Raw genomic sequence first — 16,524 nt, forward strand, 5'->3', positions numbered from 1 at the left:
GCTCATTTATTTTGAGAAGAACCAAATATAAAGATTCGACTTTATTGAACTGATTCCAAATTTAATTAGTTTATACTTCATCAACGGTTCGTCCAGTGAATGTTAAAATAAGTATATCTTTACAATTCTGTTTATATTACTTCATGGATAATTAGAATACAAACAGGATGATAATTTATACATTACGAGCTAGGTATCTCAGGATCTGAGCAAAGTTTAATCTTAAAATACACCACACAAGACAATACTACTTTATAAATTAAAAAATAATTTATTTAGCTACTCTATTACATGGATCTAAAACCTAATGGACACACACACAGTTACTGAGGAGAATGATAACAGAATTGAATGAAGTCCCAGGAGTTAGTTATTCGTTACAGCGCACCAAGAAAATCACAAAAGCAGAGATGTCTTAAGATCAATTTGCACTCATTTCAGCAAGAAAATAAGTTTGTTTGTTTTACTTGCATTTGCTGAAAAGAATGGAGATTCGCTTATTGCCTCGTCTCAGGGAATCCCAGTGCCTTGGATTGGATGCAGATCTGATGTTTGGATGATGAATTTTGGGAAAACCCTCCTGGTGATTGGTTGGTTGCCTGGTTACATAGAACTTCGGAGAGTTTTGGATGGTGTCACTGTCACGAAGTTTCAACGGAGTGGTTTCGAGTTCTGGATAACAAGAACACTAGTAGCGTTGGAGTAGGTAGTTCAAGCCATGGCGAAGATGGAAGAGCAGCGCAGCGCACCACATTTAAGTGACACAACACATCTGTCAAGACACAACAAGACGGAGACACACAGTATTATTTCAAGCATTGGGATTTTATCCAAGCAGATTTGGTCCATCCCACGATGCAATCTTCCAATGGGATGCTGTTGCAGAGCTTAGACACTCCCCGTATTATTTCTCTTTGTACACTTATTACACATCATGTGACATCGTCATGTGAGATGACCTCCTTCGTGGAACTTTGGTTAATACCTTATAAAGTGTCATAATATGCACACAATACACAATCTGGACATTTCATTTACTCTAAGTTAATTAAAAATAACGTATAACACAACACAGCGCGACAGCCCCTCGCCCTTCAATTACAATACATAATGCTAAACCCTGAATCAACAAACAGAACTAACAAATATTGCTACAAGTGTGGCTGCATTATATAATAATTATTAATAATATTATTAATGTTCATCATCTGGCTGACTACATCTTGTATTACTTTTTCAAAAAATCCTGTCATACGTGCACAAACTGACAGTCACCACTTACAAGCTACTACTAAATATTGTAGAAACATAATTTTCTGTAAAGTTGCCTTGTTAAGATTTGTATTGTAAAAAGAGCTATACAAATAAACTTGAATTGAATTAACTTGCACCAAAGTTTACATATTTATTCATGTCTATATACTGAAGGTTTTTACAGAGGGATGTGTTCATATATAATTTTCTTGATTAAATACAAAATTTTATCTCCCCCCCCCCCCAAAATTGTGAAAATATATTGATTTCCCACTGTTCAAAGTATTTTCTGAATTATGGAGGGACAAAAAGAGATACACAGAATTCCCTCTGTAAAAAAATTTGACTCTAATATTAAAAAAAATAAACAAGTATTTTTTAAATTGACTTCAAATTTGTCATCATTTGCATATTAAAACAACATTTATAAATATAAAATTTAAACAACTTATAATACAAAAATTGTTTGCAATTATCAGTGTAATCAATCAACTTAGTAAGGTGATAACTATTAGTTATTTTTTTATCCTAATCACCTGCTGTGTCTCGCCTTAATCTGAAGGTTAAGCATGGCTCTGATAAAGCCAAACATAAATTATAGGGATTTTGTTTAAATTATTTTATTGTATGTTTAATCGTACCCTGAGTACCACCAATAGTGAGCCACAGCTGGAGAACCAATTATCTAACTTTGACAAAACAGTCCTGACATATCGATCACTGTTAAATGTCCCCCAACACTTGGCTCATGTTTTACTTTAGGTTAATAATGTTATAATTATAGACTAAGGTTGTCTAGTAAAGCAATAAGCCATGTTTTCTGCGAAGCTTTAGCCAAAATCTATGGACAAAGGCCATTGTGACATCTTGATTAATCTCTCTGCTTTACTTAAATGTATCAGCTTAATTTTTATTATACTGCGTTTACTTCACGACCACCTCTTTTTTAGATTGCTCACACATCAGACTTACTGACTAACTTACTGAGTAATGATCTATGAAGAAGATGTTTCCTTCCTCTTCTGTCTTTATTTCTATTCTTACCTCTGTGGGCAGTTTTTGAGTCCAATGACCTTGTTACATTGTGATGCTATATGTTATTCCATTTGGAAAGATATTTAATTAAAGCCACTACAGTTGCAGCTTGATGTTGAGCTGGTATTAAAAAAATATTTTGAAGGTAGTAAAAAAGGTAGTAAAAGGTATTACATTTAACTTACGAAGTTCTGTATATACCCTGTGAGGTAGGGAGCTATGTCTTTGTGTTTGTGAACACAAAGAGAGAGTTTAAATAACTTTGTTGATGGGGCTGTAAGCAGGGGTCATCTAATGACTGGGCCATACATGTGGTCAACCTATTTTTCAAAGCACTGATGGTTCACAGATTTGGTCTCTATGAAGGTATCAAATAACAAAACTGAAATAGAATCACAAAGAAATAAAGGAAAAATAAAGGGCTTTCCTTATTTAGTTAAAGCTAGGAGATACGACTAAACTGTTATCACTTGTTAAAAGGAATGTAGCATGGTCATGGAACCTAGGGAGACTGTTGGCTGCGCTAGCAGGGACACATCAAACACCTCAAGGTAATCAACAGAAATAATAGGAAGTGTTTCTCGTCTGCTCAGGGGCCTGGTGTAAGAAGGGTAATAGAAGAGACAGGCCACTAAAACCTGTACAATTCATTAAGGTGACAACAGTTGCTAGAACTTATCTAACCTATTGAGAATGAGAAGTTGTCGTAATAGCACAAAGCCCCTCCCTCGACATTTACCTCATGCACACATATGAACATTGGGAATTATATTGTTTTTGGTTTAAGTTATTACACAATGCAGGAGTTTAAAAGCCACAAGTCTTTGGAAAGTTACGAGGCTTTCTGCTGTGGCTGGTTCCATCTACAGCAGGTGATGAAAACAGTGTTGTACCGGCCAAAGTAAGTTTATTCACATGCGTTTTAGTGTATTGTTATTACATTGCATTTAGAATGCACTTCTTGACCAAAATGACAAAGTAATTAACTGCGACTGTTTCGTAAACACTCGATTGTAACGAGATGTTCAATCTATACGAACGTTTCCAATATGTTTTGATGTAGGCTAAAGCTGTGTATGTTTAGTTTATTATTTGATTTTAGCCCAGTGACACATACTGTACCAGGTTTTTGTGTTGGGGGCTGCAAACTGGACAATCCAGTTCTGGGTTAGCTAGGGTAGTTAAATGTGTGATTGCAAGATGTAAATGTCCTGGTTAGATTAAAGCCATTAACAGCTGAATGCAAGGTGACTTACATCGTAAACAATATAATCCCCAATGTCCATATGTGAGCACTGAGGTAAATTGTTCAGGTGTCTGTGCCGCTGCAGGGAGCTCGTATGGGTCGATATTTCGGATGCCTGGGAGCTTCTCCAAACACCACTGTTTTGCGCTTGGTGTGAGCTTGTTCCTGTAATGTTCCTTTCTTTCGCCTTATGTTTTTGCATTGCTTTACCTTCTTCCTTTTCTTTACGCACGAGGCAGATCTGGCCGGGCTGCTCGTAGCAGGAGCAGAGGCGATGTGACATGGGGCATAGCTTTTGAACTAAATAGGTCTTGTCTACTTGTGCTTATGTGTCATATGAATAATATTTATGTGCCTCATACATGGAATCAGAGTGTAGTAAATTGAAAATCTCTACAGCAAAAGTCTAACCGCTACATGCATTCAGTTTGTTTCTACCATTTATTAGTAATGATTTACACAGTTTGTTTACTACTTACTATTTACCTGAGCATTCAGTTTTTTGATGCAATATAGCACACAGAAGGTGAGGGACATTTAGGGGGGAAAGAAGTGGTGCTTTTTATTATTTAAACATGATTCAAGATGGCCGCCACCATATTACATCATAATATGCTAATTAGATGGGAAAATGTAATCCCTACATAAACATTGGGTCATGCTTAATAATTCTATAATTTACAAAAATTCTCTATATTTTAGCAATTTTCAGATATAGCCTTTTGAAATTAAGATGTCAAAATCGAACATTTTAGGAAAAAAACTTTGTCAGTCTGCCGGTGATTGAGGCTCCCGGGAGAGCAGAGAATGGGTCCGGGTGAGCGGATGGGGATAGCCAGCGACAGACAACAAACGTCAGTGGGAGGCTGGGTAAAAGAGAGGTTAGCGAGGGCTCAATGCATACCACACAGTACACAACACGATAAGGTGGGGGTGAAGAGCCAGGATCAGGAGTGTATGCGAGCATAAGGAAATACTCTGGCAGAGAACAAAGGAGAGAGAAGGCTAGAAATAGACGGTCTAATCAGAGAAAGCAGGTGCAGGTGTAGAGAAGAGAGAGGGGAGGAGGGAGAATGAGAGACAGCTGTGAGTGATAATGAGATGAGTCAGAGATGAGAGACAGGGGGATACCCGGTTCATGACAGTACCCACTCTTCAAGGAGTGCTCCATGGCGCACCTAAGGAGGAGGGCTGGCGAGTGCGGTAGAAGTCATCAATCAGCAAGTGGTCCAGGATATCCCGAGCGGGGAGCCAACTTCTCTCCTCCAGGCAATACCCCTCCCAATCGACCAAGACCTGATGTCCGCGCCCTCGAGGGTGAACGTTGAGTAATCTGCAAACCCTATAAGCAGGAGAGCCCTCGACACACATGGGTGTAGTGACAGGACAAGGAGGCAAACGCACTGCGGGTTTGAATCAAGAAACGTGAAAGACCAGGTGGATGTGTCCGAGGTTGGAAGGCATCTTTAATTTAACCGCGACAGGACTGAGCACTTCAGGAATTCGAAACGGGCTGATGAATTTAGGAGCCAATTTGCGAGACGTGGACTGGAGGGGAAGGTGGAAGGCCAGACCCTCTGACCGACGACATAACGGGGGCTCTAATGTGATGCCTGTTAGCCGCCCGTCGAGCCTTGCATAAGGCGACCCTAACCCCTCTCCAGTTACATTCGGCACGCTGGAAAAAGTCGCTGAGAGAGGGGACATTGGACTCGGAATCCTGGGAGGAAAAGAGGTAACCAAGGCAACCCTGAAACGGCGACAAACTGGTAGCTGAGGATAGGGAGGAATTATGGGCATATTCGGCCCAGGGGAGCTGTTCGGACCAAGAGGTGGGATTGCGAAACGTGAGACTACGAAGGATGTGACCAATAATTTGATTGGTAAGCTCGGCCTGGCCATTGGTCTCAGGGTGAAAGCCAGAGGAAAGGCTGGCAGAGGCTCCGATGAGAACTGAGGACCTCGGTCGAAACAGTGTCGGATGGAAGATCATGGATCTTAAAAAACCTTATCAACGGCGATCTGGGGAATAAAGTGACTGGCCTAAGAAAAGAGATTGACGACTCTTAGAAAAGAGATTGACGAGGAATTACAGTGTTTCCTTCGGAGGAGGGAATACCTGTAATGAAATCTAAGCCAATGTGCGAACATGGCTGAAATGGTAAAAGTAGAGGTCGAAGGAGGCTGGCAGGCGGCAAATTGCTGGCCTTGGTCTGAGAGGAAACAGTACAAGAAGCGATGAATCGCTAGATATCACGTTCACGGGTAGGCCACCAGAATCTAGAGCAAATGGAAGAGATGGTGCCCCTAACACCAGGATGAGCAAATAATTTAGAGGAGTACCCCCATTGAAGTACGGCGAGCCGCGTAGAGGGTGGAATGAATAAACGGTCTCTCGGGCAAGAGCGAGGGGTGACGGAGTGAGCTAAGGCACATTTAACAAGACGTTCTATTCCCCAAACAGCTGCGCCCATCACCATGCCCTGAGGAAGAATCTCCTCCCTAACAGGAGTGACCTCGGGAGGAGTGAACTGCCATGAGAGCGCGTCTGGCTTCATGTAATTAGAGCCGGGTCGGTAGGAAATGGTGAAATCAAAGCGCGCAAAGGAAAGTGCCCAACGTGCCTGATGAGCGTTAAGTCTCTTAGCGGTGCGAATGTCCAGACTAAAAACGGCACTGAGTCACCCTCTAACCAGTTTCACCATTCTCCGAGGGCCAACCTGATGGCCAATAACTCCAGGATCAGGAGCGTATGCGAGCATAATGAAAGAGTGTGTGAAGGAGACTAACCAAAAGAGGGAGACAGAGACAGGGGGATACCCGGTTCATGACAAGATGGTGATGGTCAAATAACTAAAATAAGGAAGAGGTAAAATAAAAATGTCCTAATAGCTTTAGAAAACCAAAAGGAATAATAAAAATACACAAAAGTCAAAATAAAAATAACACAAATCGAACCAACATATGTGAGAAGGGGCAAACCTGAGTCATGGTGTCAAAATTGTGGTATGTTTTATATGTGACTGCTATGCCAATGTGGGTGGAGAAAAGGCTGAAAAAATGTTTTTTAGATTTTATGAAATAGTAAACCGTCAAGAATTGCATATAGTACATTAATAGGAGAAGCAGGGAAAGGAGGGATGGGATTAATTGATGTTGAACAGAGAAAAAATAGCTTAAGAATTAAAATAGTAAAAAAATATCTAGATGATGGTCACAAAACAGCATGGAAAAAGACAATGGAATATTTTTTAAACAAATGAGGGGATTTTAACATGGGGGATGGAATTTTATGGATGAAAACAAAGAATTGGATGACAGAGTGCTTACCAGAGTTTTATAGGGAAATGTTTAGTGCCTGGGGAAAATTTTTAGACAAAGTTGTGTATGATCCACATGGGAGAGAAAACATTTTAAATCAACCTCTGTTTTTAAACAAAAACATTTTAAAACAAGACAAAGAATTGTTTTTAAAGAAATGGATGGATGTGGGGATAACAAGAGTGAGAGATGTTTTGTATGAATTTAAAGAAGGGTTTTTACCAACACAATTTATTGTAGATGCAATGGAGGAGGCAAAAGAGGATTACAGTGAACAAGAAATAAAAAAATAAATATGAAATCATTAAAAATGCAATACCTAAAGAGTGGATAAAAAGAATAGAAAGTATGGAAGGAGAGCCAAAAGAGAAATGTATTCATGTGAAATTTGGGGAAAAAATGTATGATTTTAAGGAATGTACTGTGAAAATGATTTATTGTGCTTTTAGAGATGATGTTTTTAAAGAGCCGATTGTAAATGGATAATGGGTGCAGAAATTCAAAGATTTAAAAAAAAGAGTGTATATGGAGAAACATGACGGGGAAATGTGTGGAAACTAAATTGGAATGTTTGGAGTATTTTAGAAGGCATAAAGTGGTTTTTACTGATGTAATTTTAAATAAAATAGGAATGGAAGAAAATGCTCTGTGTAAAGTGTGCCAGGAAGAGGAAGAGGGGATTTTACATATGTTTTTACATTGTAGAGAGTTGGAGGACTTTTTAAGGAAATGTAAATGTTTAATTAAAGATGTGACTGAGGAGTGGGATGAAAATATAATGGAATGGAACAGAGTTGTCATGTTTGGTTGGGAAAAAAAGTGTAAAAACAAAAGTTTCATTAATCTGTGTGTAATGCTAATGAAAAGTGCAATATGGGACAGAAGAACTTTGGCTAAAAAGGAAAAAATTGTGTTGGATGTTTGGAGTGTGTTTAAAAGAAAAACAGAATTATATATTGAAAGACTGTATGTTTACTTTAAAAGTGTAAATATGTTAGACTCTTTTTATGATGTTTTTACCCCAAAAGTCTGTTGTGTTTTAAACGATTTAATGTGGAGTTTGCCAGAAAGTGGAAGAGTTTTTTAAATTGTCTATGTAAAGGAAAGATGTGTAATGTAGAGATGTGTAAAGTCAATGTTATGTATTTTCTATTGATTGTGTTTAATCTATTGTATTTTATTGATGGAAATTTCTTAATAAAAAAAAAATAAAAATAGGCTAGCGCGTTCGGCTGTTAACCGAAAGGATGGTGGTTCGAGCCCACCCAGGGACGAAGGAAGCTTTTCGCAGCCATGTCGGCAAGCGCAGAATTTAGCACACGTGTCCACTGACGCATGCGTGGAGCAGCGTCCGTAGCCCCTTTTGAGAGTGAACAGCTTTGCGAGTCGTCTAGTGTTAAAAGAAGACAACGGGTGCTGAGTCAATGTTTGCGTCAGCTCAAGTTTGCTGTGGCGTGTACGCGGAGTTTTCGTGTTTTGTTTTCCGGGTGGTGGAGGCCTGTGTGGTCCAGGGAGGTCCTGATCAAATCTCACTCTTGGAGCGCCACAAAATGCCACCAAAATGGCTTTCCAATCATATGCTGTCGGAGTTTGCAAACTGTATTCACACAGCGGGACAGAACTCCATACCTGGAACTTTTGATGAGTTGGCTGAACTAGTAGCCTTTCAGGCTGTTGGACAAGAGCTCTGCTCGTTCAATCTGTATTCCCCAGCAACAGGCGTGGCTAAAACAAACAGAGAACAGTCTAAGCCAGGGGTGTCCAAACTCTGTCCTGGAGGGCCCCTGTCAGGTAGAGTTTCGCTCCAGCCAGCTCCATCAGACCTGCCTGCAAGTTTCTAGTCTCCGTGGTGAGACCGGGATCAGCAGCTTCAGGTGTGTTTCTTTGTGCTTGGATCCAAACTCGGCAGGACAAGGAACCTCCAGGATCGAGTTGGGACGCCCCTGCTCTAAACCTACCGCTAGGCTTAAGTCCAACCTTACCCGCGAGATGTTTTGTCAAGCCTGTGCTAGAAGCGAGGCTCCGTTTTGCACATGAAATGTTTGGCACTTATCAAAACAGCGGTCAGCCTTGATCTTTCAACCACCGCAGCCCGACTAGCTCTGTCGGTAGAGCATGAGACTCTTAATCTCAGGGTCGTGGGTTTGAGCCCCACATTGGGCGTGTCCTTTGGCTCTCTCTGGCCCCTCCCAACGGGTGTCATTCTCTTGACCTCAGTTTGCTGACGCAGGACTAGTGCTGCAGCTATCCTGTGAGAAACGCCCAGCTTCGATTTCTTTTGTGACCGTTACCCATAGGGGAATGCACTGTCAGTCTCTGTGGCGCAATAGGCTAGCGCGTTCGGCTGTTAACCGAAAGGATGGTGGTTCGAGCCCACCCAGGGACGAAGGAAGCTTTTCGCAGCCATGTCGGCAAGCGCAGAATTTAGCATGCGTGGAGCAGCGTCCGTAGCCCCTTTTGAGAGTGAACAGTTTTGCGAGCCGTCTAGTGTTAAAAGAAGACAAAGGGTGCTGAGTGAATGTTTGCGTCAGCTCAAGTTTGCTGTGGCGTGTACGCGGAGTGTTCGTGTTTTGTTTTCCGGGTGGTGGAGGCCTGTGTGGTCCAGGGAGGTCCTGATCAAATCTCCCTCTTGGAGCGCCACAAAATGCCACCAAAATGGCTTTCCAATCATATGCTGTCGGAGTTTGCAAACTGTATTCACTCAGCGGGACAGAACTCCATACCTGGAACGTTTGATGAGTTGGCTGAACTAGTAGCCTTTCAGGCTGTTGGACAACAGCTCTGCTCCTTCAATCTGTATTCCCCAGCAACAGGCGTGGCTAAAACAAACAGAGAACAGTCTAAGCCAGGGGTGTCCAAACTCTGTCCTGGAGGGCCCCTGTCAGGTAGAGTTTCGCTCCAGCCAGCTCCATCAGACCTGCCTGCAACACACAGCTTCAGGTGTGTTTCTTTGTGCATGGATCCAAACTCGGCAGGACAAGGAACCTCCAGGATCGAGTTGGGACGCCACTGCTCTAAACCTACCGCTAGGCTTAAGTCCAACCTTACCCGTGAGATGTTTCGTCAAGCCTGTGTTGGAAGCGAGGCTCCGTTTTGCGCATGAAATGTTTGGCACTTATCAAAACAGCGGTCAGCCTTGATCTTTCGACCACTGCAGCCCGGCTAGCTCAGTCGGTAGAGCATGAGACTCTTAATCTCAGGGTCGTGGGTTCGAGCCCCACGTTGGGCGTGTCCTTTGGCTCTCTCTGGCCCCTCCCAACGGGTGTCGTTCTCTTGAGCTCAATTTGCTGACGCAGGACCAGTGCTGCAGCCGTCCTGTGAGACGCTCCCAGCTTCGAATTCTTTTTTGACCGTTACCCATAGGAGCATGCACCGTCAGTCTCTGTGGCGCAATAGGCTAGCGCGTTCGGCTGTTAACCGAAAGGATGGTGGTTCGAGCCCACCCAGGGACGAAGGAAGCTTTTCGCAGCCATGTCGGCAAGCGCAGAATTTAGCATGCGTGGAGCAGCGTCCGTAGCCCCTTTTGAGAGTGAACAGCTTTGCGAGCCGTCTAGTGTTAAAAGAAGACAAAGGGTGCTGAGTGAATGTTTGCGTCAGCTCAAGTTTGCTGTGGCGTGTACGCGGAGTGTTCGTGTTTTGTTTTCCGGGTGGTGGAGGCCTGTGTGGTCCAGGGAGGTCCTGATCAAATCTCCCTCTTGGAGCGCCACAAAATGCCACCAAATTGGCTTTCCAATCACATGCTGTCGGAGTTTGCAAACTGTATTCACACAGCGGGACAGAACTCCATACCTGGAACGTTTGATGAGTTGGCTGAACTAGTAGCCTTTCAGGCTGTTGGACAAGAGCTCTGCTCGTTCAATCTGTATTCCCCAGCAACAGGCGTGGCTAAAACAAACAGAGAACAGTCTAAGCCAGGGGTGTCCAAACTCTGTCCTGGAGGGCCCCTGTCAGGTAGAGTTTCGCTCCAGCCAGCTCCATCAGACCTGCCTGCAACACACAGCTTCAGGTGTGTTTCTTTGTGCATGGATCCAAACTCGGCAGGACAAGGAACCTCCAGGATCGAGTTGGGACGCCACTGCTCTAAACCTACCGCTAGGCTTAAGTCCAACCTTACCCGTGAGATGTTTCGTCAAGCCTGTGTTGGAAGCGAGGCTCCGTTTTGCGCATGAAATGTTTGGCACTTATCAAAACAGCGGTCAGCCTTGATCTTTCGACCACCGCAGCCCGGCTAGCTCAGTCGGTAGAGCATGAGACTCTTAATCTCAGGGTCGTGGGTTCGAGCCCCACGTTGGGCGTGTCCTTTGGCTCTCTCTGGCCCCTCCCAACGGGTGTCGTTCTCTTGAGCTCAATTTGCTGACGCAGGACCAGTGCTGCAGCCGTCCTGTGAGACGCTCCCAGCTTCGAATTCTTTTTTGACCGTTACCCATAGGAGCATGCACCGTCAGTCTCTGTGGCGCAATAGGCTAGCGCGTTCGGCTGTTAACCGAAAGGATGGTGGTTCGAGCCCACCCAGGGACGAAGGAAGCTTTTCGCAGCCATGTCGGCAAGCGCAGAATTTAGCATGCGTGGAGCAGCGTCCGTAGCCCCTTTTGAGAGTGAACAGCTTTGCGAGCCGTCTAGTGTTAAAAGAAGACAAAGGGTGCTGAGTGAATGTTTGCGTCAGCTCAAGTTTGCTGTGGCGTGTACGCGGAGTGTTCGTGTTTTGTTTTCCGGGTGGTGGAGGCCTGTGTGGTCCAGGGAGGTCCTGATCAAATCTCCCTCTTGGAGCGCCACAAAATGCCACCAAATTGGCTTTCCAATCACATGCTGTCGGAGTTTGCAAACTGTATTCACACAGCGGGACAGAACTCCATACCTGGAACGTTTGATGAGTTGGCTGAACTAGTAGCCTTTCAGGCTGTTGGACAAGAGCTCTGCTCGTTCAATCTGTATTCCCCAGCAACAGGCGTGGCTAAAACAAACAGAGAACAGTCTAAGCCAGGGGTGTCCAAACTCTGTCCTGGAGGGCCCCTGTCAGGTAGAGTTTCGCTCCAGCCAGCTCCATCAGACCTGCCTGCAACACACAGCTTCAGGTGTGTTTCTTTGTGCATGGATCCAAACTCGGCAGGACAAGGAACCTCCAGGATCGAGTTGGGACGCCACTGCTCTAAACCTACCGCTAGGCTTAAGTCCAACCTTACCCGTGAGATGTTTCGTCAAGCCTGTGTTGGAAGCGAGGCTCCGTTTTGCGCATGAAATGTTTGGCACTTATCAAAACAGCGGTCAGCCTTGATCTTTCGACCACCGCAGCCCGGCTAGCTCAGTCGGTAGAGCATGAGACTCTTAATCTCAGGGTCGTGGGTTCGAGCCCCACGTTGGGCGTGTCCTTTGGCTCTCTCTGGCCCCTCCCAACGGGTGTCGTTCTCTTGAGCTCAATTTGCTGACGCAGGACCAGTGCTGCAGCCGTCCTGTGAGACGCTCCCAGCTTCGAATTCTTTTTTGACCGTTACCCATAGGAGCATGCACCGTCAGTCTCTGTGGCGCAATAGGCTAGCGCGTTCGGCTGTTAACCGAAAGGATGGTGGTTCGAGCCCACCCAGGGACGAAGGAAGCTTTTCGCAGCCATGTCGGCAAGCGCAGAATTTAGCATGCGTGGAGCAGCGTCCGTAGCCCCTTTTGAGAGTGAACAGCTTTGCGAGCCGTCTAGTGTTAAAAGAAGACAAAGGGTGCTGAGTGAATGTTTGCGTCAGCTCAAGTTTGCTGTGGCGTGTACGCGGAGTGTTCGTGTTTTGTTTTCCGGGTGGTGGAGGCCTGTGTGGTCCAGGGAGGTCCTGATCAAATCTCCCTCTTGGAGCGCCACAAAATGCCACCAAATTGGCTTTCCAATCACATGCTGTCGGAGTTTGCAAACTGTATTCACACAGCGGGACAGAACTCCATACCTGGAACGTTTGATGAGTTGGCTGAACTAGTAGCCTTTCAGGCTGTTGGACAAGAGCTCTGCTCGTTCAATCTGTATTCCCCAGCAACAGGCGTGGCTAAAACAAACAGAGAACAGTCTAAGCCAGGGGTGTCCAAACTCTGTCCTGGAGGGCCCCTGTCAGGTAGAGTTTCGCTCCAGCCAGCTCCAGCCAGCTCCATCAGACCTGCCTGCAACACACAGCTTCAGGTGTGTTTCTTTGTGCTTGGATCCAAACTCGGCAGGACAAGGAACCTCCAGGATCGAGTTGGGACGCCACTGCTCTAAACCTACCGCTAGGCTTAAGTCAAACCTTACCCGTGAGATGTTTCGTCAAGCCTGTGTTGGAAGCGAGGCTCCGTTTTGCGCATGAAATGTTTGGCACTTATCAAAACAGCGGTCAGCCTTGATCTTTCGACCACTGCAGCCCGGCTAGCTCAGTCGGTAGAGCATGAGACTCTTAATCTCAGGGTCGTGGGTTCGAGCCCCACGTTGGGTGTGTCCTTTGGCTCTCTCTGGCCCCTCCCAACGGGTGTCGTTCTCTTGACCTCAATTTGCTGACGCAGGACCAGTGCTGCAGCCGTCCTGTGAGACGCTCCCAGCTTCGAATTCTTTTTTGACCGTTACCCATAGGAGCATGCACCGTCAGTCTCTGTGGCGCAATAGGCTAGCGCGTTCGGCTGTTAACCGAAAGGATGGTGGTTCGAGCCCACCCAGGGACGAAGGAAGCTTTTCGCAGCCATGTCGGCAAGCGCAGAATTTAGCATGCGTGGAGCAGCGTCCGTAGCCCCTTTTGAGAGTGAACAGCTTTGCGAGCCGTCTAGTGTTAAAAGAAGACAAAGGGTGCTGAGTGAATGTTTGCGTCAGCTCAAGTTTGCTGTGGCGTGTACGCGGAGTGTTCGTGTTTTGTTTTCCGGGTGGTGGAGGCCTGTGTGGTCCAGGGAGGTCCTGATCAAATCTCCCTCTTGGAGCGCCACAAAATGCCACCAAATTGGCTTTCCAATCACATGCTGTCGGAGTTTGCAAACTGTATTCACACAGCGGGACAGAACTCCATACCTGGAACGTTTGATGAGTTGGCTGAACTAGTAGCCTTTCAGGCTGTTGGACAAGAGCTCTGCTCGTTCAATCTGTATTCCCCAGCAACAGGCGTGGCTAAAACAAACAGAGAACAGTCTAAGCCAGGGGTGTCCAAACTCTGTCCTGGAGGGCCCCTGTCAGGTAGAGTTTCGCTCCAGCCAGCTCCATCAGACCTGCCTGCAACACACAGCTTCAGGTGTGTTTCTTTGTGCATGGATCCAAACTCGGCAGGACAAGGAACCTCCAGGATCGAGTTGGGACGCCACTGCTCTAAACCTACCGCTAGGCTTAAGTCCAACCTTACCCGTGAGATGTTTCGTCAAGCCTGTGTTGGAAGCGAGGCTCCGTTTTGCGCATGAAATGTTTGGCACTTATCAAAACAGCGGTCAGCCTTGATCTTTCGACCACCGCAGCCCGGCTAGCTCAGTCGGTAGAGCATGAGACTCTTAATCTCAGGGTCGTGGGTTCGAGCCCCACGTTGGGCGTGTCCTTTGGCTCTCTCTGGCCCCTCCCAACGGGTGTCGTTCTCTTGAGCTCAATTTGCTGACGCAGGACCAGTGCTGCAGCCGTCCTGTGAGACGCTCCCAGCTTCGAATTCTTTTTTGACCGTTACCCATAGGAGCATGCACCGTCAGTCTCTGTGGCGCAATAGGCTAGCGCGTTCGGCTGTTAACCGAAAGGATGGTGGTTCGAGCCCACCCAGGGACGAAGGAAGCTTTTCGCAGCCATGTCGGCAAGCGCAGAATTTAGCATGCGTGGAGCAGCGTCCGTAGCCCCTTTTGAGAGTGAACAGCTTTGCGAGCCGTCTAGTGTTAAAAGAAGACAAAGGGTGCTGAGTGAATGTTTGCGTCAGCTCAAGTTTGCTGTGGCGTGTACGCGGAGTGTTCGTGTTTTGTTTTCCGGGTGGTGGAGGCCTGTGTGGTCCACGGAGGTCCTGATCAAATCTCCCTCTTGGAGCGCCACAAAATGCCACCAAATTGGCTTTCCAATCACATGCTGTCGGAGTTTGCAAACTGTATTCACACAGCGGGACAGAACTCCATACCTGGAACGTTTGATGAGTTGGCTGAACTAGTAGCCTTTCAGGCTGTTGGACAAGAGCTCTGCTCGTTCAATCTGTATTCCCCAGCAACAGGCGTGGCTAAAACAAACAGAGAACAGTCTAAGCCAGGGGTGTCCAAACTCTGTCCTGGAGGGCCCCTGTCAGGTAGAGTTTCGCTCCAGCCAGCTCCAGCCAGCTCCATCAGACCTGCCTGCAACACACAGCTTCAGGTGTGTTTCTTTGTGCTTGGATCCAAACTCGGCAGGACAAGGAACCTCCAGGATCGAGTTGGGACGCCACTGCTCTAAACCTACCGCTAGGCTTAAGTCAAACCTTACCCGTGAGATGTTTCGTCAAGCCTGTGTTGGAAGCGAGGCTCCGTTTTGCGCATGAAATGTTTGGCACTTATCAAAACAGCGGTCAGCCTTGATCTTTCGACCACTGCAGCCCGGCTAGCTCAGTCGGTAGAGCATGAGACTCTTAATCTCAGGGTCGTGGGTTCGAGCCCCACGTTGGGTGTGTCCTTTGGCTCTCTCTGGCCCCTCCCAACGGGTGTCGTTCTCTTGACCTCAATTTGCTGACGCAGGACCAGTGCTGCAGCCGTCCTGTGAGACGCTCCCAGCTTCGAATTCTTTTTTGACCGTTACCCATAGGAGCATGCACCGTCAGTCTCTGTGGCGCAATAGGCTAGCGCGTTCGGCTGTTAACCGAAAGGATGGTGGTTCGAGCCCACCCAGGGACGAAGGAAGCTTTTCGCAGCCATGTCGGCAAGCGCAGAATTTAGCATGCGTGGAGCAGCGTCCGTAGCCCCTTTTGAGAGTGAACAGCTTTGCGAGCCGTCTAGTGTTAAAAGAAGACAAAGGGTGCTGAGTGAATGTTTGCGTCAGCTCAAGTTTGCTGTGGCGTGTACGCGGAGTGTTCGTGTTTTGTTTTCCGGGTGGTGGAGGCCTGTGTGGTCCAGGGAGGTCCTGATCAAATCTCCCTCTTGGAGCGCCACAAAATGCCACCAAATTGGCTTTCCAATCACATGCTGTCGGAGTTTGCAAACTGTATTCACACAGCGGGACAGAACTCCATACCTGGAACGTTTGATGAGTTGGCTGAACTAGTAGCCTTTCAGGCTGTTGACAAGAGCTCTGCTCGTTCAATCTGTATTCCCAGCAACAGGCGTGGCTAAACAAACAGAGAACAGTCTAAGCCAGGGGTGTCCAAACTCTGTCCTGGAGGGCCCCTGTCAGGTAGAGTTTCGCTCCAGCCAGCTCCATCAGACCTGCCTGCAACACACAGCTTCAGGTGTGTTTCTTTGTGCTTGATCCAAACTCGGCAGGACAAGGAACCTCCAGGATCGAGTTGGGACGCCACTGCTCTAAACCTACCGCTAGGCTTAAGTCAAACCTTACCCGTGAGATGTTTCGTCAAGCCTGTGTTGGAAGCGAGGCTTCCGTTTTGCGCATGAAATGTTTTGGCACTTATCAAAACAGCGGTCAGCCTTGATCTTTCGACCACCGCAGCCCGGCTTGCTCAGTCGGTAGAGCATGAGACTCTTAATCTCAGGGTCGGTGGGTTCGAGCCCCACGTTGGGCGTGTCCTTTGGCTCTCTCTGGCCCC

The 16,524-nt window shown here is 46.3% G+C and overlaps 15 non-coding genes across 15 annotated transcripts; all 15 read left to right on the forward strand.

The window, feature by feature from the left end:
* Positions 1-8,946: 8,946 nt before the first annotated feature.
* On the forward strand, positions 8,947-9,019 carry trnak-cuu (transfer RNA lysine (anticodon CUU)). The gene has a single exon. It is a non-coding gene; the product is annotated as a tRNA-Lys (tRNA).
* Positions 9,020-9,168: 149 nt separating this feature from the next.
* trnan-guu (transfer RNA asparagine (anticodon GUU)) lies at positions 9,169-9,242 on the forward strand. The gene has a single exon. It is a non-coding gene; the product is annotated as a tRNA-Asn (tRNA).
* A 770-nt stretch (positions 9,243-10,012) lies between these two features.
* On the forward strand, positions 10,013-10,085 carry trnak-cuu (transfer RNA lysine (anticodon CUU)). The gene has a single exon. It is a non-coding gene; the product is annotated as a tRNA-Lys (tRNA).
* Positions 10,086-10,234: 149 nt separating this feature from the next.
* trnan-guu (transfer RNA asparagine (anticodon GUU)) lies at positions 10,235-10,308 on the forward strand. The gene has a single exon. It is a non-coding gene; the product is annotated as a tRNA-Asn (tRNA).
* Positions 10,309-11,078: 770 nt separating this feature from the next.
* On the forward strand, positions 11,079-11,151 carry trnak-cuu (transfer RNA lysine (anticodon CUU)). Its single transcript has one exon. It is a non-coding gene; the product is annotated as a tRNA-Lys (tRNA).
* Positions 11,152-11,300: 149 nt separating this feature from the next.
* trnan-guu (transfer RNA asparagine (anticodon GUU)) lies at positions 11,301-11,374 on the forward strand. The gene has a single exon. It is a non-coding gene; the product is annotated as a tRNA-Asn (tRNA).
* A 770-nt stretch (positions 11,375-12,144) lies between these two features.
* On the forward strand, positions 12,145-12,217 carry trnak-cuu (transfer RNA lysine (anticodon CUU)). The gene has a single exon. It is a non-coding gene; the product is annotated as a tRNA-Lys (tRNA).
* Positions 12,218-12,366: 149 nt separating this feature from the next.
* Positions 12,367-12,440, forward strand: trnan-guu (transfer RNA asparagine (anticodon GUU)). The gene has a single exon. It is a non-coding gene; the product is annotated as a tRNA-Asn (tRNA).
* A 780-nt stretch (positions 12,441-13,220) lies between these two features.
* trnak-cuu (transfer RNA lysine (anticodon CUU)) lies at positions 13,221-13,293 on the forward strand. The gene has a single exon. It is a non-coding gene; the product is annotated as a tRNA-Lys (tRNA).
* Positions 13,294-13,442: 149 nt separating this feature from the next.
* Positions 13,443-13,516, forward strand: trnan-guu (transfer RNA asparagine (anticodon GUU)). The gene has a single exon. It is a non-coding gene; the product is annotated as a tRNA-Asn (tRNA).
* A 770-nt stretch (positions 13,517-14,286) lies between these two features.
* Positions 14,287-14,359, forward strand: trnak-cuu (transfer RNA lysine (anticodon CUU)). The gene has a single exon. It is a non-coding gene; the product is annotated as a tRNA-Lys (tRNA).
* Positions 14,360-14,508: 149 nt separating this feature from the next.
* On the forward strand, positions 14,509-14,582 carry trnan-guu (transfer RNA asparagine (anticodon GUU)). Its single transcript has one exon. It is a non-coding gene; the product is annotated as a tRNA-Asn (tRNA).
* Positions 14,583-15,362: 780 nt separating this feature from the next.
* On the forward strand, positions 15,363-15,435 carry trnak-cuu (transfer RNA lysine (anticodon CUU)). The gene has a single exon. It is a non-coding gene; the product is annotated as a tRNA-Lys (tRNA).
* Positions 15,436-15,584: 149 nt separating this feature from the next.
* trnan-guu (transfer RNA asparagine (anticodon GUU)) lies at positions 15,585-15,658 on the forward strand. Its single transcript has one exon. It is a non-coding gene; the product is annotated as a tRNA-Asn (tRNA).
* A 768-nt stretch (positions 15,659-16,426) lies between these two features.
* Positions 16,427-16,500, forward strand: trnak-cuu (transfer RNA lysine (anticodon CUU)). The gene has a single exon. It is a non-coding gene; the product is annotated as a tRNA-Lys (tRNA).
* Positions 16,501-16,524: the final 24 nt, after the last annotated feature.

This window comes from Carassius auratus, unplaced genomic scaffold, assembly GCF_003368295.1.
Source record: "Carassius auratus strain Wakin unplaced genomic scaffold, ASM336829v1 scaf_tig00215075, whole genome shotgun sequence".
Taxonomy (NCBI): Eukaryota; Metazoa; Chordata; class Actinopteri; order Cypriniformes; family Cyprinidae; genus Carassius; species Carassius auratus.